At 34.1% G+C, this 23167-nt stretch overlaps 1 protein-coding gene across 2 annotated transcripts in view; it reads left to right on the forward strand.

Annotated features, from left to right (window-relative positions):
* Positions 1-23167, forward strand: part of LOC143239733 (uncharacterized) — an 84128-nt gene that overhangs the window by 13723 nt on the left and 47238 nt on the right. The window contains exon 2 of one of the 2 annotated variants that reach the window (XM_076481159.1): positions 767-880. The exons of the other annotated variant lie outside the window; for it this stretch is intronic. The gene's annotated coding sequence lies outside the window, so the exon portion shown is untranslated. The remainder of the gene's footprint in view (positions 1-766; positions 881-23167) is intronic. 2 annotated transcript variants of the gene reach the window in all.

The following is a 23167-nucleotide window of genomic DNA, read 5'->3' on the forward strand; positions in this document are numbered from 1 at the left end:
AAACAATTATTTAGACCAAGCAAAACTTAACAATAATTTACCTTCGACTTAAGAATTGTAAAATTTCAATTCAACAATGAAGATAGTTTGAAACTGAAACAAACTGTTTTTTTATTTTTTTATCACGGACTTTTACTTCATTATTACACTTTCGGACTTTTATGCCATAGAGAACTCGATTATACCAATTTCCAGTTTAAAAACAAGCGTGTGTAAATTTTCCTTACCACCAGATTTTTAAACTCTAGTAAAATGAAAATTTTCAGACTAGTCTGAGATTGGATTTATCACGTGGTATTAAATTAGATCCCTTATGATCTAATTTCCCATTAATAGTACCGGATTAGTACATTGCAAAGATTAATATCAGGTCTCGTGATAACGAGAATATATTAATATCAGGTCTGTATAGTATAGTAATGAGTTGTAATATGTGTCCAATGTTTGAGTTGCCATCCATATATTAATGTCAGGTCTGTATAGTATAGTAATGAGTTGTAATATGTGTCCAATGTTTGAGTTGCCATCCATATATTAATGTCAGGTCTGTATAGTATAGTAATGAGTTGTAATGTGTGTCCAATGTTTGAGTTGCCATCCATATATTAATGTCAGGTCTGTATAGTATAGTAACGAGTTGTAATATGTGTCCAATGTTTGAGTTGCCATCCAAAATATTGTCATATAAAAATTCAATGTAAATATGTCTTGTTCTCTAACTTTTCTTTATTAATATTATGTTAATACTTATTTATTAATGTTTTAGCGCAAAGCTGCATAGTGGACAGTAAGTGGTCTGTACATCGAGGAGAGTCGAGGCCCCAATTTTAGTGAAGATAGAACCACCATAAATTTAAACAAAAATATGGTAGAAATATAGGTAAGAATTTTAACCTTATGAATTCTGGTATCTTTGTAAACAGGGAAAATGCTCTGAGTATATAGCACATGCAAAGCACAGTAGAACATCGAGTATATATAATTAGTTTTTGCGAGGGACTGATTTATTTCGTTATCTAATAAAGCTGCTCAGTACCCGCAAATATATATGTAATTAAATTAATCGTTTTATTGTCTTACAAGAACGTGCCTGCAATTTAAAAAGGGCTATTTTGTCTCCAACCTTATTAACCAGTTTACATATGTTCATTGAATAAACCGGAAGAACTTTACACACAGGAATAGGAGAACTTTACACACGGGAATAGGAGATCTTTACACACGGGAATAGGAGATCTTTACACACGGGAATAGGAGAACTTTACACACAAGAATAGGAGAACTTTACACACAAGAATAGGAGAACTTTACACACAAGAATAGGAGAACTTTACACATAAGAATAGGAGGACATTACACACAGGAATAGGAGGACATTACACACAGGAATAGGAGGACATTACACACAGGAATAGGAGAACTTTACACACAGGAATAGGAGGACATTACACACAGGAATAGGAGAACTTTACACACAAAAATAGGAGAACTTTAGACACAAGAATAGGAGGACTTTAACCAGTTTACATATGTTCATTGAATAAACCGGAAGAACTTTACACATAAGAATAGGAGGACATTACACACAAGAATAGGAGGACATTACACACAGGAATAAGAGAACTTTACACACAAGAATAGGAGGACATTACACACAGGAATAGGAGAACTCTACACACTGGAATAGGAGAACTTTACACACAGGAATAGGAGGACATTACACACAGGAATAGGAGAACTTTACATACAGGAATAGGAGAACTTTACACATAAGAATAGGAGGACATTACACACAAGAATAGGAGGACATTACACACAAGAATAGGACAACTTTACACTCAGGAATAGGAGAACTTTACACACAGGAATAGGAGAACTTTTCACACAAGAATAGGAGAACTTTACACATAAGAATAGGAGGACATTACACACAAGAATAGGAAGACATTACACACAAGAATAGGAAGACATTACACACAAGAATAGGAAGACATTACACATAAGAATAGGAAGACATTACACATAAGAATAGGAGGACATTACACACAGGAATAGGAGAACTTTACACACAAAAATAGGAGGACTTTACACACAAGAATAGGAGGATATTACACACAGGAATAGGAGGATATTACACACAGGAATAGGAGGACATTACACACAGGAATAGGAGGACATTACACACAGGAATAGGAGGACATTACACACAGGAATAGGAGAACTTTACACACAAGAATAGGAGGACATTACACACAGGAATAGGAGAATTTTACACACAAGAATAGAACTTTACACTTAAGAATAGGAGGACATTACACATAGGAATAGGAGAACTTTAGACACAAGAATAAGAGGACTTTACACACAAGAATAGAAGAACTTTACATAAGAATAGGAAGACATTACACACAGGAATAGGAGAACTTTATACACAGGAATAGGAGAACATTACACACAGGAATAGCAAAACTTTACACACAGGAATAGGAGAACTTTACACACAGGAATAGGAGAACATTACACACAAGAATAGGAGGACATCACACACAGGAATAGGAGAACTTTACACACAAAAATAGGAGAACTTTACACACAAAAATAGGAGGACTTTACACACAAGAATAGGAGGACTTTACACACAAGAATAGGAGGACATTACACACAGGAATAGGAGAACTTTACACTCAGGAATAGGAGAACTTTACACTCAGGAATAGGAGAACTTTACACTCAGGAATAGGAGAACTTTACACACAGGAATAGGAGAACTTTACACACAGGAATATGAGGGTACATTGACTTTCTTTATAAACAACTGCAGGAAAGAAGTGCAGTTGCAGATAACTGTAAAACTAATCATGGACAAGTAACACCTGACCTGAAACCACCATGGACAAGTATCACCTGCCATGAAAGCACCATTGACGAGTAACACCTGATTTGAAACCACCATTTTCGTACAAAGCCACTAAGTACATTTATGGGAAATTTAAAGAAGCTGTTGTCATCGAATAACTAAGACCACAGACGAAGAGGGACACAAAATGGTGCCTGTAATTTCAATTATTTTAATTTTTTTATCTTATATTTTGTTACTTTAATATTTTTTCTTGAATTAAGCACAAAGCTACACAATGGGCTATCTGTGCCCTGCTTATCACGGGTATCACAACTCAATTTCTAGCAGACATCCCGCTGTGCCACTGAGGGGGATCAATCTCAATCTGTAACTTGAATATAACTTTTATTTATTATGTTAATTATTTCACAGTACCATTCTTTCAGCAGTAATATTTACTACGTTATATGTAAAACGCAAGCTGTAGAAATGCTCGCTATTGATTCGATTGGAATTTATGATGTAAATCAGTTGGAACATTGTACTGTGGTTTATTTTTTTAGTGAATGCGCTTGATGACGATGTAAGATGTCAAACTGAAGAAAAACAACAAATGTTGATGTTTAAAAATAATTAAATCATCTGTTAGTTTTCTATGTCGATTTAAAAATATTTGTACAGCGAATTTCTTCAGTCAACTGACATACAGATTGAAATCCTTGGTGAAATGACAAGAAAGCTGTAACGTAAGTATGCAATCATTAAATACTTGGTCCGATATGTAATCTGGAATAATGATTTAGGTATGAGCTCTAACATTATTCACATACCTAAATTATTTATTGGTAATTAATAAGGACGAAAAAAAACTCCATTAATATTGTGTGCAGATCACCTTTATAAGGGGTCTAACTGCATTTCTTCGATTTGCTATTACAAGCGGTGCTCATGTGCCTTTAACAGGCGAAACGAAAGTCCATAGCAGATCATTCGGCCAACCAAAGAAAACAATAGAACTCTACATCACAGATTGTCTTTTTAATTTTACCTTTTGTGAAATTGGAGAGAAATTTGTAAAATATATGTGTAGTTACTGAAGGTCGAATGGACAAAAAAGTGGCCCCCTGTTGAAAATTTTGATAATTTGTTATACATATTTGTTTTTTAACACTGGCTTTCATAAATACCTTAACTTTTGAAGATTTTAGTTACATTTTCTCATAAAAGGTGTTGCGCGCCTACTGTAGTTTTTTAGATCTTCAAATTCTAATTAGTTACGGAATGGTCAGACAAGTTACCAGATGCTCTTCTAAATATATAAAGTAATTAAACATATTCTTTTATAACGGTTTCACATTTAATGTGCTTCGATTGGGATATTCATTTACTTATTTCATGAGTTCTAGTTTACTATTAAAGTGTTTTTAGAGATATCGAAGAATAAACTTGTTATTTTTAAGTTATTATTATTTAATTAAATATCAGGTTTTTTCCAGTCTATTACATCGAAATTATCGACGCTGTGTGAGATAGCTCTTTGTGTTGCTTTGCGTAAAATACAATAAAATAATCCAATAAACAAAGATACTTGGAATTACAGTAAATTTGTATTAGACTTAAAAACTCACTTTTTAATCAACAACGGTTTATTGTACACAATTATAAAAATATAGCTTTCCCTGTCTCAAAAATACTATACAATACTTGTTTGTTTGTTTTTTAATTTCGCGCAAAGCTACTCGAGGGCTATCTGCGCTAGCCGTTCCTAATTTAGCAGTGTAAGACTAGAGAGAAGGCAGCTAGTAATCACCACCCACCGCCAACTCTTGGGCTACTTACTGTTTAACCAACGAATAGTGGGATTGACCGTTACGTTATAACGCCCCAATGATGCTGAAAGGGCGAGCATGTTTGGTGTGACGGGGATGCGAACCCGCGACCCTCAGATTAGGAGTCGCACGCCTTAACCTACCTGCCCATGCCGAGCCTATACAATACTAAGTAACTAATTTATTAAAAAAATGAGTTTTTAACAAGGAAAATTTGCACAAGCACCTAAGAATTTTAATTTTATTAAGTTATTTCTGTTCTTTTGTATCAAATAATCCCTTTCCATACGAACAGAGCAAAGTTCACGTTTATAATATTTTTTATCTGCGCTTCTTTATATGATTGTATAAAATAAATAACACAGTTTTATTTTCGTGTTTTAGAGACTTTAAAAGGGTTATCAAACAAACGTGTTTGAAACCAGATTCGTCAAGAGGAAAAACGAAATTTTGTAACAAATATTAAATACACGAGAATACCAAAGAACATTTTTAATTATGGACGTTTTGGGACTGCTTCAAATTCTATCATCATTGTTAAAACCTCAAAATATCAGTTACCATATTTTGATTAAAAACCCTCTTCCCCAAGGAAACAACAACAACTTTAGCTATTAAGCAAACATATTTTTATAGAATCAAAATTTTAGAAAGAACACATTTAAACACTAACAATATAATGATCAGTTGTATGACCATATAGACGTAGTGGTTATGGGATCACCTATAGGATTGTATGACCAGATAGACGTAGTGGTTATGGGATCACCTATAGGATCTACTGTTGGAATATTTTCTTTGTTATTATGTACGTTGGATAATGTCACCTTTGCTGCAAACACAGAAGTATTACATAGAGTTGTTTGGTTGATTTGTCTTGAATTTCATACAAAGCTATCCGAGGACCATCTGCACTAGTTGTTCTTAGTTTAACAGTAATAAAGGAGAGGGAAGGAAGCTAGTCAACACTACCCACCGCCAACTCCTCTACCACGAATAGTTGCTTTGATCGAAACGTTACAATGCCCTCACGGCTAAAAGAACGAAAATGTTGGGTTACGAGATGATAAAGAAGATATGTTTATGATGGTTTTTCTACATGTTCGTCTTGCCAAAAAGATATTCAGAATACTGAAACTCACAACATCCATGTATACATTTACCAAGTGATGGAAGAAGATAATAACTTAGTTTTGTTTCATGTGTTTAAGTAAACAAAATAAACATTACCACATCTGTAAAAAAACAAAGAAACATTTACTGGCTGGTACGTTCGTTTCGACAGCTTCACACCTTTGTCTGAATCTTATAAACAGAGCTTATAATATCTGTTCTGACTGTTTCTATCTTCACTAAGTTTTCAAATTTAAGTACATATTATAAAGTAATTGCTATACGTTTAACTTCTTACATTCTACAACACGAACATTTTTAACAAATAAAATAGAACCAACCAAGAAGTCACACCTTGTCTCCAAATACTCATTAGTTCTTATCACTCGTCTTAGGGGTAAACAAAGTTTTAAACCGAAACCATGAATTTAAAACATAACTATTACCTGAAAATTAATCTACGTTTAGGTTTTAATTCAACATTAAGAATTTAGAACTAAAGACAATAACCCAATACTATGCCTTAGTTGGTCGTTTATAAATGCACTTATGGTAGCCAATTTTTGGTAAAACGTGAACATCATTTATCAATACGCGCACACAATAACGTGGGAGTGCCAGCTAGAACTGGATATAAGTCTTGTACCCAGCTGTATTCTCGATACCAAAACCACAGATTATCAACTCGTTATTGCAGAAAACATTTCCTATTTCAATGATCACTCAACACTAAATAATGACATCAAATCCAACCTGCTGATTTTGGTTTAATAACTTGCAGATTCCTAGTGTTATAACCGTATTATCATTTTAAAGATGCAGCAATTATATCCAAGTCTTCTTTATAGTGAAATATATATGCAAAAACGGCTCGTTTGGGGTGAGGAAATATTTTACATGGAAGAGCGAACAACGTTTCGACCTTCTATGTAAAATATTTTCTCAACCCAAACGAGCTGTTTTTACATATATATTTCTCTACAAGTGGGTTTTCTCGACATCACTGATTATTATTTCTTCTTTATAGTGTTTTAACAATATTACTGCACATATGACACACGTTTTGTCGCACATCCCATTATGCTGTGTTCTCTTGAAAGGTTATTTGTAAATATTTGACTGCATAAATAAAATACTTAATAGTTTATATTGAATTTTGTATTTAGAATATTATAAACTAACTTTGTGTATTTCCATCTAGCAAAGCCGCATCAGGCTATATACTGTTTGAACCGCGAGGTATTGAACCCCTGATTTTAGCATTTTAAATCCGAATACTGACCGCTGTCCTACTGAGATAATTTTGTGATTTTAACAGAAAAAAGTTGAATTTATTTTAGATCAAAGTATCTTCCATGATTACACGAAATTAGTTTATATTTACATAATATAATAAATTTAGTTGCATACTTGGGGTCTGGTATGGCCAGGTGGGTTAAGGCGTGTGACTCGTAATCTGAGGGTCGTGGGTTTGCATCCCCGTCGCACCAAACATGCTCGCCTTTTCAGCCGTGGGGGCGTTATAATGTGACGGTCATCCCACTATTCGTTGGTAAAAGAGTAGCCCAAGAGTTGGCGGTGGATGGTGATGACTAGCTGCCTTCCCTCTAGTCTTACACTTCTAACTTAGGGACGGCTTGCGCAGACAGATAGATAATTTTGCGAAATTAAAAAACAAACAAACATACTTGGTGTTCGTAGTTTTGCTTGCTCGATGGACTTATATTTGACCAAACTGAGGTATCCGCTCGCCTGACATCTGGGGTCATAAGAATTGAACGTAGGGCTTGAACAAGTAAATTTAATCTAGGATTTTATTTATATGCATAATTTACTTAACCCTTAATTTAGTTTACAAGTAATTTATATACACTTACTTTATACTACCTTACGGAAATGTTGTTAGTTATTTTGTTTTACTTTAGTTAGTTATTTGTATTAATTCCTTTCTACAGACTGAATGTTTGTTGATTCTCTCAATGTTTTTTGACAGACTTTATTCAAAGATCTTCCTCCTTCCTGCGTCGAAACAGATAAGTTTCTTGGTGAGCCTACTCTTGAATAGCCAACATAGAACTGGTCATTTAAAAACAAAAAAAGAAGTTCTAAGATGTAGCTCTGTACGGTCCTGTGCTTCGGTTGCCATATTTCCTGGCAAAAACATGAATGTTCGACATTTTTTAATGAAAGACCTTAAATTTTTCAATAAAAACTGAAATTAGTTTCAATAAAAAACCTAAAGTAAACAAAATAGGAATAAAAATTGGTCCAAGAGTGTAGCGTCATTAGCTAAACAAACCTATTTTTGCTGTGGACGTAACCCGGGATATTTTGGGCCAGGTAATAACCACTTTATGCCATACCCCTTGGTCTATTGTGTCATCCTACCAAGTTTTGTTGAGATTGGTCGAAAGATTACGAAGTAGTTTACAAGCAAACACAATTTGTTTCACTTTTATATGCATGGATTAGGCACATACGTCTTCCATTTTGAATTAACTAAATCTTAAATTTCATTTATTCAGGTACAGGTGATTAATTACATAACTAATTTCGTTTATAAATGAATTAAATGAACTCCTATTTTTTCTTTATTTTTTAAAGTATTTTTTATAGTTTTCAAACTATTCTTTGCTTTGGGAAAATACAAATTAAATATATTTAATGATTTAAGCCTGGCATACAAAACTTGGTGGCTAGGATGTTCGATTGCAATCTTTGTGCTGCTGGTTCGAACATCATCACCCAAAGTGCTCGTTGTTTTAGCGATGGAAGCGTTATAACGCAACGGCCAGTCCGCCAACTTTCCTTTATTTCATCACTTCTAAATTAGGAACAGATAGAGCACAGATATATATATATCTTAACACACATGTTACTTGTGATACAATTGTTACATTTCGATGTAATCCTACAATTAGTTTAAAAAAGCTTTTGGAAAAACAGTTCTACTTTTTGATTTTGTTTGTTTGGTTTGTTTTGAATTTAGCGCAAAGACACAGGAGGGCTATCTGTGCTAGCCATCCCTAATTTAATAGTGTAAGACTAGAGGGAAGGCAGCCAGTCATCATGACCCACCGCTAACTCTAGGGTTACTCTTTTACCAACGAATAGTGGAATTGACGAAATAACGCTCCCACGGCTGAAAGGGCTAGCATGTTTGATGTAACGGGAATTCAATCACGCGACCCTCAGATTACGAGTAGAGTACCTTAACCACCTGGCCATGCAGGGCCTTTACTTTTTGTGGTGTGATAGTTTAAAAACATTTAGTTAACGTTCAATCACCTTAATGTTTAGCAGCATACTCAAATGATCAGAAAATACAAGTTGGGTTGGTTGGTTTTAAATTTCGCGCAAAGACACACGAGAGCTATCTGCGCTAGCCATCCCTAATTTAACAGTGTAAGACTAGAGGGAAGGCAGCTAGTCATCACTACTCACCGCCAACTCTTGGGCTACTCTTTTATCAAAGGATAATGGGATTGACCGTTACAGTATAACGCCCCCACAGCTGAAAGAGCGAGCATCTTTAGTGTGACGGGGATTCGAACTCGCGACCCTCAGATTACGAGTCGAGTGCCTTAACCACTTGGAAAATAGAAGTCTGAGTCCGAAGTTATTGTGCTGACATGTAAATAGTGAAGCACATTCTAAAAGTATAGATGAGAATTTCACAGCAGTTTTCAGAGAAATATATTTATTAATAACCAATTCTCATTACTTAATAACTAATTCTCATTCTTTCGCATGCAAGTTCATACAAGTTGAATTACAATGGTATTTCTCTTAATGCCGTCAAACTAGAGTTTGTTACCAAAATAATTAGTATTCTAGAAAGAGCAGTCCATGAACAAGCAGCGTTTGCAAGATCTCTGAACACAGTGAATGTTCACAGAAACCGCAAGTACACGCGTGCAGTATTAATGATTTATATGTTTGCTTGCTTAATGTTTTGTCGTATGTAAATATATGTAGAAAGGCTTACTCTGATGTGTTCGTATGGATTTCCTAATCTAAGGATGTGTAAGTATGTGTACTTAATAATTCTAAAGTTATAATTAAACACTTAATATCCATCGAACGTACTGATAAAGTATGGAAATCTAAGTAACATTTACGAGTCTGTTTCTCTCTTCCACTTGCTGTTTATCTAGACAAACCATGTGATTGGATGATCGCCTGCGATACGCACGCCCCTCGATAGTACAGCGGTATATCTTCGGATTTACAACGCAAAATCAGGGTTCGATTCCCCTCGGTGGGCTCAGCAGATAGAAGAAAACACACAAACACACACGCGATACGCACTTTATACAAAATAAGCATTTAAAATACTCTTCGTTAGTGATGTTTGCTTGTATTGTTTCTTTCATTCATTAGTTTTACTCTATTTATGTTTTATTTATTCTTTGTTCATATGAAACATTTTAAAATGAGTTTTTCTTTTAAATTTTGGTGTGACTAGAATGGCATTATATGTCTCTACTTTGAGATATATATTCTTCAAAGATAATAAAATATTGATCCCCGCTAGTACAGCGGTATGTCTCCGGATTTACAACGCGAAAATCAGGGGTTTGATTCCCCTCGGTTGGCTGAGCAGACAGCCCATTGTGGCTTTGCTATAAGAAAAAAACACACACAATAAAATATTCACTGGTAAGCTCAAAACAACTTGATAACCGTCTAGAAGTTTCTTAAGAAATATTTCCTTCAATTATGAACGAAAAAAAGTCTTCAGATACGAATTAAAACTCTTTGATTAACGGTGTAATATGTTTTGATATTAAGAAATAACAGAGTAGCTCTACGTTTTTTTTATGAGTAAAATAGTAGAGTGTTCAGTAGTTACTATCCTTTTGTGTAATGATTTACACTAGTTTTTTGTGGTTAATTTAGTTACAATAACCGAATTTCATTACAATTTACGTGAAGAATGAAACTTTTGTTCTTTTCTAACATTGTTATCTTCATGAATTAAGAGGTGATAAGAAAATTACGTCATGGAAAGAAGTGAATGATCATTAAAGCACAAATATTCATCTTAAAATAAGTTTGGAGGTGCTAAGATGACCTAAGAACTGATTTTATTGACCTTACTTCAAGTGGGTTTTCGTCGTCACGAATGACATATTGAATAACTGTATTTTTTATTTACTCTCATGTTTTACCATCTGACCATCTGGCCAGTATGCGTCACGTCACGCTTGATTTTCTCGAAATAGAAAGAGTCGTAAAAGCTGAAATGAATTGATCGAGATAGAACAGTTTAATTACTGTCTTCACATTACGATTTTGTTGACGAGGTTATAAGGGAGCCGTGAGGAAGGGCATGAAGCGTTATAAGTGTATTGAGTGTTGACAAAATAAGCCTAAAGCAAAGACGTAGTGTGGGATAACCTATCCCAAGAGCCAAGTGCATAAAATTTATCATGAAAGTAAAAATATCGATCAAATTTGAAACTTAAATTGTTTCTGAATTAAGTTATTTTATATTATATAACTAAAGTTTTTCATGAAAACAAACCTTTTTAATCAGCGGTAACTTTAAATTAAGAAATCAAATATATTTCCTGTTTTGTTGTCTATCCATTTCATTTTATACTTTCATTACATTGACTAACAGCAATATTTGATGACTTGCTGGAAGCTATGTAAGCTCATGATTAATAATAAGTTATTTTAAGACATGAAAGATTTTTATATGTAACTGTAAATACAGAAAAGCCCATAAAAACTGCAAAATACAAAATGTGAAACCGCAGTCATGCACATGGACCACAAAAAAAACCTTCATGTTACATTTGGTGAAGATTCATCAACTGGAGAAAAGTACTGGTATAAGAAACGTCCGTGAGAACCGCAAAATGCAAAATTCAAAACTTATAATTTGTACGCACCCTTTATAGATCTAATGAACTTCCTTAGCAATTTTGAGTAAGACCCATCTACATCCTACGATGTTACATGATTTAAAACAGACAATACTATTACATTTATAAAGGTACTTTGGTTGCTGAGCAACATGACATAAAAGCCATTGTTGGAAAGTCTGTACATGTGTAATTTTTATAGTAAAGCCATATCGGGGTATTTTTCGTGTCTACCAAGGGTTATCCAACACCTGATTATAGCATTATAGCATTTTTAGTTTGCCACTGTACCACCAGGAACGTTGGAACGTAGTGTTACCAAACGCACTAGTTTTTTCTGTAGATTAAAACATTGTTAATCTAACTGATTTTTACCAGTAATTAATCTGTAAGTTACGAATTCATTTCATGAATTATCTTAATTTTGATTGGCTCAGAAAAGAATCTAAAGATGTTTCACTGTTTCGACTGTAATTTTCACTTTTCTGCCTCTTTGTTTCTCAAGTTTGATTTCGCAAAATTTATTTATTTCAGTCATAAAATATAAGTTCAAGGTATACTACAGTGAGGATGTTATTTGCCCTGTCATTTCTGACGAGCTATACGCTAATTACAAATAAGTGTTAACTCTACCAAAATGGTTGTAATTACTTTTGAAATTGAGTTAGTAGAGTAAATGAAGAAAAATTAACTTTAATACAATAAAATTCAGTATAAAATAAAAATTTGCATACTAAACAGATAATACGTGCGTATCTTTCACAGTTTGAAGGTTAATCGTCTAAAAGAATGTCCAAAAACAATTATGCAAACTTTGTCATTTTTATAGATGGTCTTCAATATCTAACTAACCATGAAAAATTAGATTTGTTTTACTAACTTAACATAATGGTTTGTTTGTTTGTGAATTTCGTGCAAAGCTATACAATGGCTATCTGCGCTAGCTGTCCCTAATTTTGCAGTGTAAGACTAGAGGGAAGGAAGCTGGTCATCACCACCCACCGCTAATTCTTGGGCTACTCTTTTACCAATGAATAGGGGGATTCACTGAACCATTATAACGCCCTCACGGCTGAAAGGTTCAGTATGTTTGGTGTGACGGGGATTCGAACCCGCCGCGACCGTCAGATTACGAGTCGAGTGCCTTAACCCGCTGGCCATGCCGGGCCTGTAACATTATGGATTAGCATCTCTATTTTTGAATTACGAACACAAGGATCTTACCAGTAAATAAACATTATAATAAAATCGTGAATAGTTAAATGAATAAATTCGGTGTAGCTTGTTTGCTAAAAAGAACTACGTTAAGTGATAATCTTATTAGAGAGCCCCACCTCTCGCAGAAAACAAGGCTGGATTCAACATGACATACTTGAGAAGAAACCGAAAGTAGGCTTGTAGTCCATTCAAAGAATATGATGTTCACATTGTTTATTGATGCTGACAGAAAATAACAGTGGTGAAAGTCTAGTTTATTCGAATGTATTGAATAGGACTGATTGATGACTAAAGTAATAGTCCAGCTATTAAAATTAAATGTTAACACTCTGAGCGTGATGTACTGTATCATTAACTATTTACCCATCACTGATACGCAGCGCTCTGAGAGGGACAATATGTGGAATAATCCTCTGCAATCGGATTGTTCAAAGTTGATCCAAAAAGTGTAACAGTAAGGTTCATTCTTCTTATCAAGGAAGTATAATTATAGAATCTCAATCCAACTGTGAACCTTTGAAAAAAAAATGTGAAACTACGCAACGCTTCGACACAGTGAATGAAAATCCGTTAAGATGACATTCTGTGCAGAACGCCTAATCTGCAAAAAGCGTGTGAGATAAACAAACTGTAAATTTAACAATTTCTTTCAAGAACCTGAATCATGAATCATAAGTGACTTACATGAAAGTCCAGTAAGTCTTTGATAATCTATTACACAATAGATCATTAATGGTTTTTAATACTCAAAAATGAAAATCAGTTACTGCAACACTTCAATTGTAGACATCTTAACATCAGGTTCATCTAGGAACTCCAACAACTTTCTATATATGCTAGCATTAAGTCCTCTGTGAACATCAACAACGTTTTGTTTTATACTTATATGTTAACAATGATCCCCTACGAACACCAACAACGTTTTGTTTTATACTTATATGTTAACAATGATCCCCTACGAACACCAACAATGATTTGTTTTAACCTTTCTAGACATGTTAACATTAAGCTCCCTATGAACACCAACAATTCTGTGTTTTATTCTTTCTTAACACATACGGGTCGCACCATCAAGTGTGTTCTGATGTTTGTTGTTATTCCCACTTTGGTAGTTTTGTCCTACATCATTTGAAGTGCTCACCGTGCACTCCGTATTAGCAGATACCACAAACTTCAACAGCGATATTTATTCAAACTCCGATCATAACAACCTTACTGATTCTACCATCAATAAAACCGTTCAAAAACTAAACTTATCCAAGTCATTGAACAAGGACATCACAGAGCTACAAGTAAGACACAAGTCACCTTCAGTGTGTGTTCAGATCTTTATTGAATATTTAGAAATATTTCATCTTTAAAAATCGAATTCAGTTTTTTTTTTCCAAAGTCGTGTGTCACTTATGAATTGTTCGACTGTCATTAGACTGGGAGATCGTTAATTCCATGTTCAAGGAAGACGGTTCAAGCATTGTTCGATATGCATTAAGTGAATTTGATGTAGTCCTGTTCTCAAAATGTTCAAAATAATCGGTGAAACTGTTAAGAAGAACATGCTATGGATAAAAGAAACTCTTCCTTCAATAGAAGCCGAAATTAAAGAAACACCCAAACGCAACTCAATTTTTACTCGTGTCTGTGTGTTTTTTTATAGCAAAGTCGCATCGGGCTATCTTCTGTATCCACCGATGGGAATCGAAGCCCTGATTTTAGCGTTGTAAATCTATAAACTTACCACTGTCCCAGCGGGGGACATTTTTTTTTATTCGTAATTTAGAGAGCAAACTTATACTGCTTACTGTATTTTATAAATTACATTTGACACTCCAACTGTGGAATAAATTAATTATTTTTACAGCGCGGTGTTAAGAAGTTTAATTGATTTGCTTTTTTATGTATTCGACCCATGTGAACAATTTTGATATTCAGGGTTTTGTAAATTATCGCGTAATACCCTAGTAATTGATTTTAAAGGTACTAATCATGTTTGTAAAGTCTCTGTGGTTTAAGTATATGATATATAAGTTAAGGTTAACAGAATAACTGTTGCTTTTTGGTATTGATTAGAAGTTATAATAAAAAATATTTTGCCATTGTATAAACTCGTGTATTTATATTAAATATTTAACACCACTAATTTGTAATGACGAGTAATCCATTTGAAGTAAATATGTATCTCATGACAGTTGGTATGGGTAATAAAGTAGAGAACAATGTTTCAACCTCCTTAGGTCATCTTCAGGTTCACCTTGAGATACATATTCAATAGATCACTTTTTTAGTCATCAGATGTGTCACAATGCGATTTTCTTAAAGCACAAGCGTAAGAGATTTGCCAACAGCGTAAGTTAGCATTTATTATACGTATGTTTGGAAAAAAACCCATAAAAACAGAAATAATTGCAAATACAACAAATGTTTCTAGCAGAAAGACTTGCATGCCCAAAGGTTTCTAATTACGTAAAGTATAAATTTACTAGTTACTAAAACTAAGTAAAACACAATCTTCAATTCATTAAAATACGTATTTTAAAAACGAAAATATCATCAAATATCTGCTTTAAAGTTATCATATCACCTGTTTATGTAAAAATTAATGATTGTTATAATATCATAATTACAATAAAAATGAGAATTTTCCCGGTAAAATGTACAAGTTAACTCGTGCATCACCAAAATGGAATGCCCGTCATGGCCAGGTGGGTTATGGCGTTCGACTCGTGATCTGAGGGTCGCGGGTTTAAATCCCCATTACACCAAACATGCTCGCCATTTCAGTCGTAGGGGCGTTATAATGGACGGTAATCCCACTATTCTTTGGTAAAAGGGTAGTTGAAGATTTGGAGGTAGGTGGTGATGACTAGCTGCCTTTTCTCTGCTAAATTAAAGATGGCCACCGCAGATAGCCCTCGAGTAGCTTTGCGCGAAATTTAAAACAAACTATCGCACTTTATCTCTCCTAATAAACATATTGATATATTATAAAACTACACCTCTATTTACGAATAATTCTACACCAATTGGATCATCCATTTGTTTTCTGATTTTTCTTTCGACGAATTAAAATTTAAATAAGTTGATTTTGCATAGAGATATTTTAGGCATAACACTGATTAACTCACTTTAGATTATTTTGAAAATTTAGTTTACAAGAAACAAATATTAATTGGAACACGACGTTTGTAAATTAATAATTATTTTGTAAGTTTTAAACAGATATGCTTGATTTTTTTTCATATAGAATGTGTGACGTCACTTCCAGACTCCAGTTAAATAACTTCACTCTCACCCACTGGTATAGCGATAAGTCTATGAGTTTTCAACACTAAAATCAGGGGTTCGATTACCCTTGGTGGTCTTAGGAGATAGCCCGATGTAGCTCTTTGCTATAAGAAAACACAAACGCAATAACTTCACTTTAAAATGCCACGAGACACTACGAACGGACACGACAAGTATATCAACCAAACGTGAAAAATGTGTAACGTCTTTTGATAATTTGTCTTAAAATGTATAAAAAAAATATCTTGATTCTTAAACGTTTAAAGCAGATACAAGTACGTTTCAATACGCTGCTGTCCTGGGTAATACAAATATACATGTTTGTCTTCTAGTCTCTAGCTACTCAGCCGGAAACCTTCATGTTTGTCAGTAATCCGAACATACGTTCCTTGTTTGAGTAGATAACAATACAATGAGGAGGAAGTTCGTCCTTCTAACACCTCCAGATACATGAGAACAAAGATGCTAATTATCCACAACGGAGTTGAGATCGACCTTTTGATGCAATGTTTCTTGAGGGAAAATCTATTGATTTTTCAGAAGTTTTGTGAGACTTACATTTTAACCACACCAGAAGTAATTCTCGTGCGTGAACTGTGTCAGCAGAACGTTGCGTCAGAAGATCGAAACCAGCAGTTAATTATTAAAACAAAAGATTATGTTTAATTTTTCTGGTGGAGCTCAAAACACAAGAAATCTCTTTCTAAGCCGTAATATGTGTAAAAATATATATAAGGATGTAATATTACCATTCTAGCAGTAATTTACTGCTGTTATGATGTAATCCACTTTTCCATGCGTATATGTTCAGTTCTACTTTGATAAATGGTTATTTTTTAAAACTTTTACCTTGACTAAATCATTCTGATTGACTGTACTTCACTTCGTTGTATGTTTCTTTAGCATGACGCACTTATGGAATCATGTTGATATATTTCTTTCATTAAGTGTACAATTTACAGGAACATTACGTATTCCTAATATGTGTAGATAGAAACGGAAATATAAGATGAAATAAATCAAAATGACGTTGGAACTTTAGCATGTCGTTACAGTCCAAGCCGCCATATCCGATCACGCTTTATCTGACGACCGTGTAGTGTAATCTCTATTGTAAACGACCCCATCTTAGGCTGCCTTGTCTAAAGTACACCCCTCATCCCTACTGTTTATTTGTTTGTTTTTGAATTTTCCGTAAAGCTACACGAGGACTATCTGCGCCAGCCGTCCCTAATTTAGCAGTGTAAGGCTAGAGGGAAGGCAGCTAGTTATCATCACCCGCTGCTAACTCTTGGTCTACTCTTTTATCAACGAATAGTGAGATTGACTGTAACATTATAACGTTTCCACGGCTGAAAAGGGGAAAGTGTTTGGTGTCATGGGGATTCGAACCCGTAATCCTCAGTTGAGTGCCCTAACCACCTGGCCATGCTGGGCCTTCCTTCCTACTGCTTTTCATAAGTCAATTACCATATGAGAACGATTATTTTTCATCGACCGTTTTAACGGTGTTGTCTGACGTTATAACTGGGACAGCAATCATGTTCTTCACTTATGGTTAGTTACATAGAATGCTTCCTGTGTACAGTATCTCTAAATTATGAATATATATGCTTGCACACTAGAGGTCGCTAGCTAGGTTCATTAGCTCGTGTTCTGTAAAAGGTTTCGCTTGGTTTGAAAACATTAAATGCAGGATCTCAAATTAAATTAAACATGATTAACTATTAGCATGTATATTATTAATAAATGTTATTGAAAATACACTCACATTTCGAAAACAAAAACATGATTTTATAAAACATAGAAGAAGGTGTATAATATAATCTTATGAACATAATTAATAAACACTTTTAATATAAAGTCCCGATTACCTAAACGTATTTCAAGATGAGTTTATGGAAGAATTGCTATTTATTTTGTTTATTTTTGTAGTTTTAATAAGGTTTCATATCTGGAAATACTGTGCGATTCTCATGTTTCATAACTATTTCAGACATAACAAACCAAGCTGGGGTGCTATTTGTTATTAAGTTTTAAATTTTGTTAAAACACTTCGTGGAAGACAACGTGCTTTTACAAGTTAGTTAGTTTTTCAATGGGAAAAAAAATTAGTTGTGATATTAAAGTATTTGATGTTGTTTTTCGTAATTAGTATATTTGTGTGTTTACTGTAGATTTTTCCATGTGCATATAATTCTTTGTTTGTTTTTTAGCACAAAACTACCGAATGTAAGGCACATATACGTGAATAACATGTACTATATATTAATTATTAAATCATTTAGTAATAGTTAGGGGCTTTATAAACTCTAAATCGTCTTTCCGCACTCCTAAAAGCACATTTATTGTCGTCCAGAGATATTACTATAGCTTACATCAGATAATGGTATGGCAGTACTTTTTAAAGAAATACAGAAACTTCGCGAAAAACAAGCTACCTATTCTTAGGAAACCTCAAGAGGGGATTAAATTGGGAACAAACCCCTACTCAGCCATAGTTGTAATGAATGTCTGAACAACCGAGATGATCACCACCTTGAGATCCATATCTAATATAAAGTATGCACTTTATTTTGTAGGTTGTTAAGGCTTACAACAAAATAATAACGTCAAACGTTCTTGAAGTTTTATATATTTACTTGAACTTACTGAGAATAACAATGAGGCTTAAAACTATTATACACATCATAAATATACAGGAATGTAAGTGTTTTGAATGGATGACGCTAGGGACTAGAATGGCCAGGTTATTGATATTTATACACTTGATATGTATTTTCCCCAATTTTATAGAATTTTTTGCATGGATACAAAGCTCATAGTCTACTTCTTGTGAAATAACAATAATATGGAACAAATAATAATAACGAAATGTTCAGTGAAAATCTGGTTGTGGAAAAAAGTAATGCAAACGTATAAAAACATTTTACAACAAAATACTCTCACGAGTGTAATAATATTAAACGTTCTACAAACCGTAATAAACAAACTGAAGTCGGTCAGTTGGTGTTATTTATTAACTAATGGTTAAAGGAATATTTAGAAGGAGTAAATAAATAACTGATTAGAACACTAGCCCTACTTCTGATTGTTGTGAGACAATATTGACAACCACACATTGGTGGTACGTTAGTTTATGGTGTTCTGAAAACTATATTTAAATCTAACTAGTTTCGAAATAAAACATTTAGAGGTTACGTAAGGTAGATAACAAACATATATCATCTTAAACACCGAATTTTAAGTCATTTTACATGAAAAAACTTCCTTCTCTAAAAACCACTAATCTTTGCATTCCATAGAAATTCAGAGTTTAACCACGAGATGTTAAAGTTACGTAGAAGTGTATTTAGACCTGCAACAAACAAGAAGAGCAATAACTTTAAACAGGTTGTATGTGAATGCGTGATTTGTTTGTTGGTTTGCTTAAAATTAGGCACAAAGCTACACAATAGGCTATCTGTACTGTGCCCACCACGGGTATCGAAACCCGGTTTTTGGTGATGAAGTGTCTGCAGACATACCACTGTGCCACTGGCGGGCGTGACAGTGTGAGAGATCATACAATAATCTGTGTAGTACTCTATTATGGAAAAAGGGGTTTGCAAATGTCACTAATTCATTGTTGTAATGTCACAACATTATATTATTACACAGAAAATTTTGATTTACGCAAGCGATTCTAAAGTTGCAAAGATTAGAAACCTCTGATTTAGAGAACACTTTGCACGTGACTTGAAACCAATACATGTATATTTAAGTAATCTAATTATCTTGTATTTTCAATATAGACCATATAAGTTATGTATTATCATCCTAAGTTAAAAATAATTCGAGATAACGCCATTAACTTTTACGTGAACTACTCTTCGGGTTGCAGCAAAACACAAATTGTTATGAAGATTAATTCCCTGAAGAATACATGCACCTAAACCGTATTTATAAAGGACATACACTCAACTTATCATGGCTGGGAGTTTTTTTCCAGATGCTAGTTTTCTGATGCCTTTTGATTTCCATTAACCTCGGTATTACTTAGACTTAGAGATGTCCATTCCTTCGCAAACAACCAAGCATTGCTTTATCTTCAAAACTGGATAAGTTTTAGGTGAGGGCTTAAACTGGGAGTTGAAATGTGTAAAGAAGTATTTCATGTTGGTTAAGACCTGTACTACTCAGGTAAGGGTTGATGTACCCTTTCTCACAGGTGTTTCTTTTCCTCCAGTGTATTTTTTTTAATCTTAGACTATAACTGCACACCAGCTAAGTTATTGCTAGGGATCGGGTGAACCAGTTTTTTGTTAAATCGTGACCACGTACAACTGGTTTAACTGTTAGGTGAGTATGTTATCAGACTCTTAATATTTCCTGCCTTTTTTGGTAAACGTCACAGATAGATTCGAAATTGAATTTTGAATGGGTTTTTATTTTCATTTTAATGATTTTTAAAATTATTCACAGAAAATTTGTGACTAGGTCGTGTAAATAACTCATTTTCGGGTAAAACAATATTATAAACGTGAGAACAAATATTATAAACGTGAGAACAACTATTACAAGTTTATTTTTCTATATGGATCTGCCAGTTTAGAACTTTCTACTGAAGTCTTCTGAAAATTAAAGTCGTAACTAGCACTGAGTGATAAATCGCACTTTTCTGTCGTGTTAGAGGCATCAGCTTGACTTTTGTCCCCAGGGGACAAATAACATCTCTAACACACTTACAGAAAACTGTCAACTGTTCCATAGACGTTTAGTGTTTAGCTAGCCGAGTTGTATTGATTGTTAAAAGTGAAAGAGACTGTGAATCTCGTCGACTTGACAACAAATTCCCCTTGGAGAGTAACGTCAGTTTCAGAGACACGGCCTCGAAGTCTTGTTATGTTGCAGCCAATCAGAACGTGTTCTTGCTTTTGTCAATGTAAAAACGTTAGTTTTTGTTCAAACCTTATAAATGTTCAAAAATAAACTAAGTTAGGAGCTTCGAGCAATATGGTAATTTGATAATTTTACTAACACGTTCGTAAGTAACAGAAGTAAGGTATAAGTGAAAATACGTTGCTTAAAGCTAAAAAGAACATTATTTAAATATTCACCTTTTACTATTCACTATTTAGTTTATATAATTATTAATTAACAAATGAAACATTTGACGTTTTATTTTTTAAGGAAATTTCGGCAACATAGTGATGTATGGTAACAAAACATCAGGTGACAAATTGCATAGTGGGAAAAATATATCCTGTTTTGTTTTTAAGTGTCTGAAGTACGACCCACGCAGCAGTTGAAGTATACCAGACTTAACTCTGCCTCACAAACTAAAGAAACAAGAGTATTTGTGGATGTTGGAGAGTACATTACTTCTCAGTCATGTTGGAAACTGTTAAAGTGGAATTACCTCGATTGAAACGTGTAAATGTGTATATCCCTAAATGAAAGGTCTTTCACTTTAATGGTGATTTTAGTCATACGAATGCTTTATATCTAAATAATGATAATTGCATCGCTAATTTCTAATTTCTTGGACAATTCTTGTAATCAGAATATGGAAAAGTTAAAATATTTGTGTTTCCTTCAAGTTCTGATGGTTTCTCATCTGCACAATGGTAAAGATGCTAGTAGCAAGTACTGGATTACAGTACTATTTTAAAATGTAAGTAAAGTTATGTATCAGGTCATCCTATAAGTAATGTTTGAAAATTTAATAGAGAAAGTGCATCGTCATTTCTGTCTTTGCAGGAGGCTTTAATGATTAAAATATGTAGTAGAACGTGTAAAAAAATGTTCAGACAAATAAAAGAAACTAACCCAACTCCACTTTTTCAGATAATTAATCAAATAAACTCTCATGAAGATGGACGTGTCTAAGGAGCACATTAGGCATATAATGCTTTATGAGCCTAAAAAAGGCAATAGTGCAGCAGAAACTACACAAAACATTCAAGGTGTTCATGGAGCGGAGTCTCTCAATGACAGAAAATGTCAAGGTGGCTTCAGAAGTTCAGATCAGGTGACTACAGTTTTAGTGATGCGCTGCGTTAAATTTAATGATGACTTGCCGCTGGTTGCACTTGATGAAGATTTTGCTGTAACAGTTGAAGAACTAAAACAGAAACTTAATTCAACTCATTTAACAGTTTGCTGTCATCTGCAACAGGACTGAAAGGTGTCAAAACTTGGAGAATGGATCCCCATGATTTGACAGAAGCCAACCTTAGAGCAAGAGTGGACATTTGAAGTTCTTTGCACTCTCGTGAATGTAGCTCACCTTTTTCGGATAGGTTAATGACTGGAGATGAAAAATGGATATATTATAAAAATGTTAAGCGCTGCAGATAATTACTCAGTGCAGGTAAACAGGCTAAAGCACAGCCCAAAATGAACCTCCACCGTAGAAAAATCTTGTTAAGCGTTTGGTGGAATATTGTTGGTATAATCCACTTTGAGTTGTTGCCACTCAATATAATTTCTACATCAGACTTCTATTGACAACAGTTAGAGCGCTGCTGGCTACACTTCATGAATATTGTGCTGTAACAATTGAATAACTAAGACAGAAGCTAAATTGAACCCAGTTATAGTGCTTGGATGTTGCACTGAAAGAAAAGAGGCCTGCTTTGATCAATCGTAAAGGTGTTGTGTTACACCAGGATAATGTACGGCCCCATACAGCATGGATCACATCTGCAAGGATTGAAGAGCTAGACTGGGAAAACTTCCACATCCTCCTTATTCTACAGACCTCGCTTCATCTGATTATCATCTATTGTGAAGTTTACAGAACTGTCTTGATGGAAAAGAACCTGGAACACATGAAGATGTCAAAACTACCCTCTACATTCTTTCCCTCCTAACCATAGGAATTTTATGGAAGTGGCATTCAGAAGCTTGTTAATCGTTAGCAGGAAGTAATTAATAATAATGGACATACATTATTTATTAAATAACATTAAAAGCGTTCGAAATAATTTCTCTTTTTCTGAACCTAAAATCGGACATTACTTAAG

This window comes from Tachypleus tridentatus, chromosome 2, assembly GCF_004210375.1.
Source record: "Tachypleus tridentatus isolate NWPU-2018 chromosome 2, ASM421037v1, whole genome shotgun sequence".
Classification (NCBI taxonomy): domain Eukaryota; kingdom Metazoa; phylum Arthropoda; class Merostomata; order Xiphosura; family Limulidae; genus Tachypleus; species Tachypleus tridentatus.